Source organism: Lineus longissimus, chromosome 9 (assembly GCF_910592395.1).
Source record: "Lineus longissimus chromosome 9, tnLinLong1.2, whole genome shotgun sequence".
Classification (NCBI taxonomy): Eukaryota; Metazoa; Nemertea; class Pilidiophora; order Heteronemertea; family Lineidae; genus Lineus; species Lineus longissimus.
The window spans coordinates 11,326,478-11,338,623 of record NC_088316.1 but is presented as its reverse complement, the minus strand read 5'-3'; the positions used below and the strand labels follow the sequence as shown (position 1 = coordinate 11,338,623).

Here is a 12,146-nt window from a genome sequence, read left to right as displayed (position 1 = left end):
CTCTGCCCTAGTAGGCCAGAGTCCTCTATTAAAACATGTGTACATTACGTGTACGTTGTGCATAGGTTTTGGTAAAAAAAGTACTCATTGGACCAATCAATCTGCACAAAATTTTATATGTGTCCAGTGACTGCCTTTTGAAAAAGCCAGGTGCATGGTTTTCAGTGCACCATAAAATCCTAGGTGCACTGTTTTTTTTACCACCAACCAACTTTTCTTCTGGTATCCATCGACAACGTTAGTCTGGTGGACACGAGGTTGGCCTTAAACTTGCTTGAAATCGAAAATTTGGACAACACACGTGTACTACAGCGCAAACGGCAGCATTCTGACATATAGAAACATGTGGTCTGATTCTATTTTTACTTGTCACTAAGTGATCACGCGTCCAACCTCGTATGCAGGGTAATGTGGCTTTCTCATTGGTCGAACGTTAATTTTGTTCACAGCCTTATAAGGCACTTGAGCGCAACGCAGTATTTCTCTGAAGGAGAAAAGCTTGATGGGTTATATCCGGTACGCGCGAGACTACCGCAAAGATATTTCCAGAACTGCGAGATTTACGTCGGAGTACCGGTATAGTATGTCTTCTCTTGAGTATATAATTTCGGCGGGAATATTGCATCTCGGCTCATGCACCTGCGGCAGTCGCGTCCGGTTTCTATAATTTCTGTCTATCATGGCCTAGTCTTTAGCACAAAAATAGTTCAATAATTGAAATGTCTGACTTACTGACCCCTGTGTAATTAGCATCACTTTCCACTGCGTCGCAATCATTTTTTAGGCGCGCGATTTTTTAATGCATTTTAAAGGGCAGGCGCGCGATGTTTCATTCACCTAAAAAAAATTGAGGTGCGCGATGGTGCGCGGGCGCGATCGCGCCTCAAAAGGCAGTCACTGTGTGTCAAGAAGAACCTTTGCCAATAGCATAATAAAGTTTTAAAAAATTCCAATACCGATTGCCTGAGAAAAAAAGATTTCCGTACACCATATCCATCAAAACGTCACTGGCGCATTGATATGGCCCTGTCAAAGTACAAGTTCTAAACTGACCAGTGAGACCACATTTTCTTAAATATATTATCAAAAAGCATATTTCTGTGATGGCCTGACTCTGTAGATTAAGAATCAACCACAGATTGAGAATTAATTCCACTTTGGTCCATCCCAGCCATGTATTTACCACAACTTGACATTTTGATAAGCTCTATGTGACTGTGCCACACTTCCGGTCGTGGATGAATACAGGTCTCTGCCCTTTAGATCATGAGCAGAGATCAGCTTGTTGGCCTGATAAAACCTGGAAAATTGGCGTTCTTAGTAAGTAAAAATGCAAGATTTTGGACGAGAACCACGATTTAAATCCTAATATATTCACTAGTGCAAAGTTCAGTGACAGATGATTATTATTAATGGTGCTTTTTAGCTCACCTCTTAGCAGAGGTGAGCTTATCCCATACCGTGGCGTCCGTCGTCCGTCGTCGTCGTCGTCGTCGTCGTCGTCGTCGTCGTCGTCGTCGTCGTCGTCCGTCGTCCGTCGTCCGTCGTCCGTCGTCCGTCGTCCGTCGTCCGTCGTCCGTCGTCCGTCGTCCGTCGTCCGTCGTCCGTCGTCCGTCGTCCGTCGTCCGTCGTCCGTCGTCCGTCGTCCGTCGTCCGTCGTCCGTCGTCCGTCGTCCGTCGTCCGTCGTCCGTCGTCCGTCGTCCGTCGTCCGTCGTCCGTCGTCCGTCGTCCGTTAGCAGGGCACGTTTCGTAACTGTTAGAGCTATTGAGTTGAAACTTGGTACACATGTACCCTTATGTAATGACACCTTGGAGACTAAGTTTCGGTCCGATTCGTTTCATGGTTTGGCCACCAGGGGGCCAAACGTTAAAAGTGAAAATGTGCAATATCTCCCTTAATAGTAGTCGGGAAATTTTGAAAAAAATATGGTAGGTACTTCTAGCAAAGGTGCATCATATATCCTCTGGGTTTTTGATTTGACCTCCTTTTCAAGGTCACAGAGGTCAAATGGTGTAAATTGGCCGTTAGGATGTAACGATGGCACGTTTCTAAACTGCAATGACTATTGATACCAAATTTGGTACACATTTACCCCTTAGTCAGGTGATCTTAGGGACCAAAGTTTGGTCCAATATGATTCACCACTTGACCACCAGGGGGCAAAATCCAAAAACCTTAAAAATGTGATTATTCCTTAACTTCTTGCCCGATTGCCACCAATTTGATATCATGGGTACATCTAACCACCATACAGTATATGTCACACAGGTTTTCAATTTGACCTTCTTGTCAAGGTCACAGAGGTCAAATGACGTAAATTCGCCGTCAGGCCGTAACTATGGCACGTTTCTTAACTGCAATGACTATTGATCACAAATTAAGTACACATGTACCCCTTGGTCAGGTGATCTCAGGTACCGAAGTTTGGTGCGATCTGATTTGCCGTTTGGCCTCCAGGGAGGGGGCCAAATCCTAAATTCATCAAAATGCCATTATTCCTAGTAATGACTTGCCCGATTGGCACCAATTTTATATCATAGGTACATCTAATTCTAACAACCATTCAATGTGTCACCCGGGTCTTCTTTGATTTGACCTACTTTTCAAGGTCACAGAGGTCGAATGTACTGTAAATTGGCCATTTTGGGGAAATTGTAATTGCTTGGACGTACATCAAACCTAACACTACATGACACAATACCATGCTCTTTATCCATCTTTCCTCCACATGAGGTGAGCACAATGGCCCTGGCCATTTCATTGGAAAGAAAAATCGAGCATTGTTCACGCATGCATTCACTTCACTCTCAGTGCATTCAGTGATTCATCCTATCAATGCAATTGACATTCATGCATGCATTGCAGGACTCAACATGAGATGATGTACAACTCATTTCATCATCATTCTTTAATCAGATTTCGGCTCTATCTTCCTCATCAAGATACTTTGTCAACTAAGGATCACAAACTTTTGCAACGGATCAGCTAAAACACTCTTTCGTGCCTAGTAGATCCGTATGGGATTGGAACAATCTTTGACAGCCAATCCAGGACGCCGTTTTACTTGCGTCCTCCAAGGCTTGCCTCCCTAAGGCAAGCTACTAGCATGTTAGCACCACCACCACCTCGGCGCAATACGTCAAATGACGGTCTGCTTAGTAAATAAAGGAGAAGATGAAGAAGATGTCATTGCAGGTTGAACGCATCGATTGTGTTCTTCCTCCTAGTGAAAATGTAGCCTAGTTAATTAGGCCTAGGCCTAATTAATAGTCATGATGGAGTAGCTTAGCCTAGGCCTAAGTAGGGCCTAGCTTAATTAGGCCTATATATTGAAGCTCGTGTAGGCCTATACACTTCGGCCTAAAGAGCCTACCCACTACAGCCCCACTACAGTACACTTATGGGATATAAATGTGTCCCTCCACTCCATTTGCAGGTTTGATTTTTGTCATTAGCATAGAGAGAGAGAGAGAGAGAGCAGTCGCAGAAGACCATGAGAGTCCCTCATGAAAGTTCATTGAGAGGGAGAGAGCAGTCTCAAGTTAGGGACTTCTTGATTTGGACATAATTTTGCAGCACAGGTAAGTTATTATACGTGGGTATGCGAAGTTGTATTGTCTTGTTTGTTGAAAGAGTACATATAGTCTGCAATAATTGATCTGCACATTTCAGCCAGGTAATTAGCTTAGGCGCAGCTACGTAGGCAGGGCTAACATTAGTCTGGGCTCCACGAGAACAACAGCTTCAGAAGTTCTTTTTAATATTGGAACCTTACCCCCCCCCCCCCCTCCCCACCTTGCGAACGCAAAATAGGCCTAAACTATCAGCTCATCCAATTTGACAATTTGATTGACGTGTTTTGGTCTCATTTCAGGTTAAAAGTCCTTGCTGATAGACTGCTGAAAGAACTTCTACCGTGTATACACGTAAAAAGAACTTGTACCGTCTACGGACGTAAAAGACATTTTACCGTGTATACACGTAAAAAGAACTTGTATCGTTTACGGACGGAAAAAGAACTTGTACTGTCCATTGACATACCGTGTATACACGTATAAAGGACTTGTATCGTTTACGGACGGAAAAAGAATCTTCGACGATCAACTTCTTATCACTTACCGTTATCTTTCATAATACATCTACTGACAATAAACAAACTTCCGCTCTCTCCCTGTTGACAGAACCAGAATCAAAGCTTGTAGCCAGTGGACATTATCTTTTGAACTACTACTATCATAGATCATTTTATTGTCAAGAGATAGAGAACTTTCATATTGTAGATTTGTGTAATAAATTCATTTATAATCCAAAACCATAGATATTGTTCCTGTTTTTTCATATTTGTGTTGATAAATACTAGTACTGACAACCCCTGGAATAATGATTTCGCTTCAACAGTACCGCTCCGCGATAGGTAATTTCCTTGGGAAGGCTAGAGCAGCATATCCATGCGAGGAAAAGCATAACTGTGGTTGTATGAACAATTTAGAACCAGTAACATATCCATGTATGGATGAGAATGGTAATAATACTAGGATTGATGAAACATGTTCCTGGAATGTTTGGTTCAACGAAGTCACGATTAAGAAACGTTTTGTTGAATGGGAGAAATTACAGGAAGCGGCATATTGTGCATCGTTACAAATAGCATGGGGTTATCTGGCATCCTTTGTGGTATTGGAAATGTTTTTTCTCCGTGAAGTATACTCTTTGACTGATGCAAATGTCTTAAAGCAATGTAATGACATTGAATCAAATCCTGGGCCAAGTCCAATTGAGGATACAGGGATTGCCACAGTGGTGCAAGGCCATTTTCATCAGGGCGATACCAACCATTTTTCACCGGACTCCGCTGGGAGACAATGTGTTGCAAATGCAGTGACCTCATTGATGTATTCATTCATCCTTTCACCTTCGCATTGGGAATCAAATAATTTGAATACTATCTTGATAAATGGAGACAAGTTGTATAGAAGTTTCAACATCAATCATTACCTTGCAGTTGATGAATTGCCTCCATTAGTCCAATGTTTAAATGAAAATTTCAAATTAAAACGGCTTGGCCCAACAGTTAATGTGATTTTACACCAATCAACAGTTGAATTGCCGAGCCTCTCCCTTCAAAATACCATTGATCGCATGGCAACTTGTAGCGGAGTGATCATGATTATTGGATATGATGCTTTTGCAGTGATGTTTCATGAACATTCCTATTATGTCTTTGATTCACATAGTAGAGACAAGCATGGTAACCAAATTCCTGATGGAACATCTGTGTTGTTAAAGAGGTTGAATAGCGCCTCCAGAAGCAAGCAACAGCGCCACCCGTAGCAGAAATACGAACTGCTTAGTGACGTCATGGTTTCCATATACGGCATCTCATTTGCATATTTTTACAACCTTATTTACTACGAGTTATAAATATGCCAGTAGCACGTGGATCATGCCGGGCGGCGCTGTCAGGTGTTGCCACTATGGGTTACATAATCGGCTACAAAGAGGCCAGTGTTCTAGTAAATGAAGTTAGCAATGATAGCGAAAGAATGTTAGTGTATGTTACGCAGTCAATAGCGATAGTAGTGAGTTGGAGAGAGGAGAAAATGGAAAATGGAGAGAATAGTAGTATGGATTTCGAGTCCCAAGAAGAAACTTTGCAAAAAATTCTTTCAAAGTTTTCATCGAACTGATAATCATATTCCTTCCTTCTCTGTCTCCAACAATTAAAAGTTGCTGCAGTCAACCTGACGAAGCATTTTTCAAGCATCCGAATGGTACCTTACAGATCCGCAAGGGGCGCGTTACCGAAAATGTTGCAAAAATCAATAGCGTGATCGTAAATATTGTCATATTTTTCAAAATGAGAGTATGTAAATGATACGCAGACGGTAAACCAATGAAAGGCCAGTATCTATTGAACCTTACAAGTGATTTGGGGGCCTTGAAACTCCTTATATTTATCAATGAAACCTTATTCCCGCCTAAGGTTTTGACCGGGCCGTCCAAAACTCCCCATTTTTTGGCGGGCCATTCCCTTTAAGGTTCAACGATGAGTTACAACTTCAATCTTATATAACCAAATATGCTAATGATCTGCATCAGGTTGTTTTTGAAGTGACATTCTACAAGATTAATATCCTATCACCAAAAGCCTTTAAATTGGCAGTCGATAGACAGAATAATCAGCTGCATTTGCATTCAGGCGTACAGGAACGCAAAAGAAAAACCATTGAAACTCCAACAGCCACTATTCCAAAAAAGATGAAAATAGATGACAAAATTGTTTACCATTCTGATCAAAACAAAGAAACCCTACCGAATATTCTGAAGGCTGATGATTACACAAATATTGCCATGAGTTATGTTACAAATGTTCCTAACAATGAGAAACTGTCATCAACAAGTAAAGCAGTACTGTTGGATCATCTTTCAACATATTTTAGCGATCAGAACGAAAAATATCAAAGGAAAAAAGCAAACATGAGGGAGTACATGCGTAAGCAACGTGCTAATTCAGATTATAGAATAAAAGAAAAAGAAAAAGGAAAACAAAGGAAACAGAAACTGCGAACAAAAGTAGACTTCAAAGCCAAGGAAGTCAAAAGCAAGCAACAAGTTCGTGCTAATCCAGACTAAAAAGCCAAAGAAGTCAAAAGCAAGCAACAAGTTCGTGCTAATCCAGATTATAGAATAAAAGAAAAAGGAAAAGGAACAAAAAGCAAACAGAAACTGCGAACAAAAGTAGACTTCAAAGCCAAGGAAGTCAAAAGCAAGCAACAAGTTCGTGCTAATCCAGACTACAAAGCCAAAGAAGTCAAAAGCAAGCAACAAGTTCGTGCTAATCCTGATTATAGAATAAAAGAAAAAGGAAAAGGAACAAAAAGCAAACAGAAACTCCGAACAAAAGTAGACTTCAAAGCCAAGGAAGTCAAAAGCAAGCAACAAGTTCGTGCTAATCCAGACTACAAAGCCAAAGAAGTCAAAAGCAAGCAACAGGTTCGTGCTAATCCAGATTATAGAATAAAAGAAAAAGGAAAAGGAACAAAAAGCAAACAGAAACTCCGAACAAAAGTAGACTTCAAAGCCAAGGAAGTCAAAAGCAAGCAACGAGTTCGTGCTAATCCAGACTACAAAGCCAAAGAAGTCAAAATCAAGCAACAAGTTCGTGCTAATCCAGATTATAGAATAAAAGAAAAAGGAAAAGGAACAAAAAGCAAACAGAAACTTCGAACAAAAGTAGACTTCAAAGCCAAGGAAGTCAAAAGCAAGCAACAAGTTCGTGCTAATCCAGACTACAAAGCCAAAGAAGTCAAAAGCAAGCAACGGGTTCTTGCTAATCCAGATTATAGGATTAAAGAAAACCAAAAAGGAACACCATCCAAACAGAAACAACGCACTAATCCAGATTACAAAGCCAACAAAAAAAAATTACGACAAAATATGGAGTATGGTTCCACTTTCAACAATTGCATTGACAAATTTCATAAAAAAATAAAGATTGGTCCTATTTATGTTTGCACTTGCTGCCATCAAACCTGGTTCAAAGATTCTGTCATTGATGTCAAACGAGCTAATGTAGCAACAAAACAACAATAATTATTAGCACGATGCAGGACTAAATATATTTCTGTTGACAACAAAGAATGGCTCTGTGAGACTTGTCGAGATTCAGTTAGTAAAAGCAAAATACCCAAGTTATCAATTGCAAACAATGTTGGCTTTAAAGTAAAAGAGAAACCACCAGAGCTTGAATTGCACCAGTTAGAGGAAAGACTTATATCATTACGCATACCATTTATGCAAATGAGAGAACTTCCTGTTGGTGGTCAGAAGATGGTGAGAGGCAATGTAGTTAATGTCCCAGTAGACGTTTCAAAAACAGTTCGATCTCTACCTAGAAGTTTATCTGAAATGGAAACTGTCCCAGTAAAATAAAAAAGACGATTGCAATACAAGACTAATGAATTCATTGAAAATATAAGACCTACTAAAGTACTCAATGCTCTGAAATGGTTGAAAGACAATGGTCCACTTTACAAGGAAGTGAATATTAACGACAACATTCAGTGGAAAGAATCTCTACAACAGCAACGCTGTGCGTGACAGACACAACTGATACAAGAAAAAGAAGAAATAGTTTTGATAATATTGTATTGACAATACTTGGATGGAAAAATAGAAAATTTACATGTGGAATGCACTAAAGATGGAGTTAGTGCATGATGAAGTGGGATAAGTGACAATGTTGGTGGTTTTAACCTCTTTTGGATTTGTCTTTTTTTACTATTTTGACCTTTGTTGGTTTAGAAATATATACTTACAAGTTGTTGGTATTTAATAGTGGGGAAAGTATGGTTGAAACCATATAAATTTGATGTTTTTGTGGAGATTGTAAAATAAGGAACTTTCAAAGATGGTGGCCGGATTGCAACTGCCTGAGCATGCTCAGCATGACACACACCTTTTAAAGTTTGAAAGTTTATGGCCAGATGGCAGTACAGAAATAAAGAGTGAGGTTTAGAAAATAAAATTGGGTCACCAACATTGCCGCCCCCCTGACAGGGTCAAATTGGTCACATCCAAACAAACGGTGCGTTAACCTTGAAAAGGCGTGTGAGAATTAGCGTCCAAAAACCTTAGCTAGAAGGTGTAAATTCTACGTTAATAATACGAGTGCACCAAAAAACTCAAAGCCGATGGGCAGTAAGAGTTTGATAAACATGCTCGAGCCGTGTGGCAGTATAGAGCCAATTTAAGTATGCTTGAGCCGTATGGCAGTAAAAGCAAATTTTTGTATGCTTGAGCCGTATGGCAGTAAAGCAAATTGAAGCCATGAAAATGGCATTGAAGCTTGAGCCATAGGCAGTGAAGCTTAATAGCAAACATGCTAGTGTTGATAAACGGTCTGTTTACATTCCTGCTGAACAATGAAAATCATGATTATAATAACAAAATAGGACTGATAACACTCCAAAGAGGACCAGCCTGAGATGAAAAGTAAAGCCTTGAAATTAGAAGGAACCATTAATCGTCATTACCATTCAGCAGGGAAGTAACAGAATCAACCGGAAATATATTCAATGTCCAATCTTGAAGTCAGTTCTGCCTAACATTGTCAGTCCTTCGAACAATATTGGCATATAGTCTTTTCTACCAGTGTTGGCAGTTCAGAAGTACACAAGAATACAGGACTCCAGAACCAGATTTTGGCAGCAAATCCCAGGAAGGACACAGATGAATATAAAGTTGTTGTAAATACTTTATGAAATAATTTTGAGAATTTGGCCAAAAAGAAAAGAATGAAAAATAAATTGATTGTAACCGGTAATAATGTGTCCACCCGCAGACTGCTACAATAATCAAGCAAAGGAGTCTGATTCAAGTTAACTTCACTTCGATCGCAAGCGAACATGGATGAACATACAGAATACGGCCATGATTGACAGCGACAGCACAGGGTTAAATGGAGAAGAGAATTTTACTCAATTTGAGCAGAAATTTTAAATTAAGACTCATCTCCAAATATGGATTGAAACTTCCCAAATTTAAAAGAGAGTAAATAAACTTCAACCCTGTGATTCAATGTATCATGTCTGACGTCCGTATAACTAAAACACCACAACATTGCACAAGCTCCGATCCAAAGCGTTTCTTTGGATTCATCCAGAATGGAGCTATCCAGAATTTACAATCCAAAGCGTTTCTGTGGAACTTTCCTATAGATTTACTAATGAGATGCATTGCATTGAGAGGTTACCAGCACATCAAATGCAACACATAACAGTGAGAACATAAGATCAGCTTTCAAGAGAAATATGTCATTGAGTAAATTTTTTAAAACAAGAGTGCTAATCAACTCTGTTAGTCCACAAAATTTGGTGATTGGACATAAGGAAAATTGAAACTCAATGCCACATGTCTCCTAAAACCTGATTTGCACGAATCCTTGAAAAACATGAACTGTCAGTGTTCAGTGTTCATATCGTAGCGGCTTTCCTGGTTCGCTAATGTTCATCATTGACGTTTTCCTCGAGTAAGCAGATCCTGGACACCGGCCTCACATAGGTAGACTTCGCAGATTTCAGCAACACCGATCGGACTCTCCCATCATCCCCTGGGTAAATGTCGAGCACTCTAGCCATTTCCCAACTGCCACGAGGTAGATGATCGTTTTGGACGATAACGAGATCATTAGGAGCTAGGCTGCGTTCCTCCTTCAACCATTTACGTCGGACAGTCAGGGTAGGTAGATATTCCTTGACCCATCTTCGGCAAACGTGGTCGGCAATCACTTGAGCTTGACGCCATCTTTTTCTGCTATCGATTTCACGATCCACCACGACATCAGGAGCGGCGACGTTGACGGCCCGACCAATGATGAAGTGTTTCGGAGTCAATGCTGTCAGATCATCTGGTTCGCTGCTATTGTGGGTCAATGGGCGGCTGTTGACTACGGCTTCAACTTCGACGAGAGCTGTTCTTAGGACGGATTCAGCTAGTCGATGTTTCGGCAGGACGGCTTTCAAGGCGGCTTTGACGGACTTCACAAGACTTTCCCAACTCCCGCCCATGTGTGGACTGGCTGGAGGGTTGAATATCCATTCCACACCGAGGGGAGAGAGGAACTCTTGGACCTTAGACTGGCGCAGCTTGAGTAGGCAGTTCTTCAGCTCATTGTCAGCCCCACGGAAGTTGGTACCGTTATCGCTATGGATTGTCTTTGGATGTCCTCTCCTACCAATGAATCGACGGAGACAGAGGATGAAGTCGTCGGTTTCAAGGGACTCGGCAAGTTCAATGTGGACGGCTCGGGTTCCCAGGCAGGTGAAGAAACAACACTATCTCTTGACTGACGTCGATCTCCGAACTTTTATCATCATGGGTCCGAAGTAATCCAAACCAGTATGGTAGAATGGCCCGGCTGTGACGGATAGGCGGCATTTAGGGAGATCAGCCATTCTCGGAACGATTGGTTGTACGTAGCGTCTCCAACACAGCAAGCAGGATCGGATTGTTTTCTTCGCCAAAACTCTAGCGTTAACAGGCCAGTACCGTTGCCTCATCATGGCCAAGAGGTGCTCTCGACCACAGTAAGAGTTGGTTCTGTGGGTATCGTTGAAGAGCAGCAATGTCACAGCATGATCGGCAGGTAAGATCAACTGTACTTGGCTTCGGTTGGAATGTCAGCCTTTCTGAGATGACCCCCGACGCGGAGGCAGTTGTTGGTTTCATCAAAGATAGGCATTAGCTGGGCGAGTTTACTTTTCGGCGGCAATGCTTCGTGATTTCTGAGGCTGGCTATCTCATCTCGGAACCGGTCTTGTTGCGCAGTACGGATCCAGAACTCTACAGCTTCTTGGTATTTAGCAGCCTTTATACTTGGAGATCTGACGACTCTTGATGCAAGACGCGGAACGACGGAGGTGAAATTGCATATCGCTCGGTTCAGCCAGGCAGTTTTTCTGATGAGTCTGTTCCATGAGGAGAAATGCGACGGATCCAGTAAGCAAGTAAGATCTAGCGTCGTTGGTGTAGCCTTGTTGTCATCTCCCTTGGCAGTGACGGCATTCACGGACTTGTTTTCGATCTTTTTCACTTCTGGATCATCTGCTGTAACTCCCTGCAGGCTATCGTTGTTGTCCAGGTTTGGCCAATCTTCAACTTTGCGTTGTAGAAATACGGGTCCCTCCTGCCATTGTTGATCATTACAGAGGGTTGATGCCTTGACGCCACGCGAACAGCAATCTGCAGGATTCAAGTTGGTTGGAACATATCGCCATTGTTCTGGTTGAGTTGTTTCCAAAATCTCGGAGATCCTATTCGCGACGAATGACTTGAAGCGTTTGGATTCGTTTTTCAAGTATCTCAGGACAGTAGTTGAATCTGTCCAGTAGGTTGAGGTTGTGATTGCTAGATCCAGCTCTTTCTTTAGTGATTTTACCAGTCTCGCAGCGAGTAGTGCCCCTTGAAGCTCAAGTCTTGGGATCGACAGAACAGGTTTTATCGGCGCGACTCTGGTTTTTGCAGCTAACAGCGACGAGGTTGGTTGTTCATTTTCGGCCGTGTACCTCAGGTAGGCGACTGCTCCGAATCCAGCTTCAGATGCATCAGAGAAAACGTGTATCTGGATATCTTCAACCCGCGGTG

At 41.7% G+C, this 12,146-nt stretch overlaps 1 long non-coding RNA gene across 1 annotated transcript; it reads left to right on the top strand.

The window, feature by feature from the left end:
• Nucleotides 1–1,252: 1,252 nt before the first annotated feature.
• On the top strand, nucleotides 1,253–4,275 carry LOC135493995 (uncharacterized). The gene is made up of 3 exons (XR_010448339.1): nucleotides 1,253–1,320; nucleotides 3,439–3,583; nucleotides 3,877–4,275. It is a non-coding gene; the product is annotated as an uncharacterized LOC135493995 (long non-coding RNA).
• Nucleotides 4,276–12,146: the final 7,871 nt, after the last annotated feature.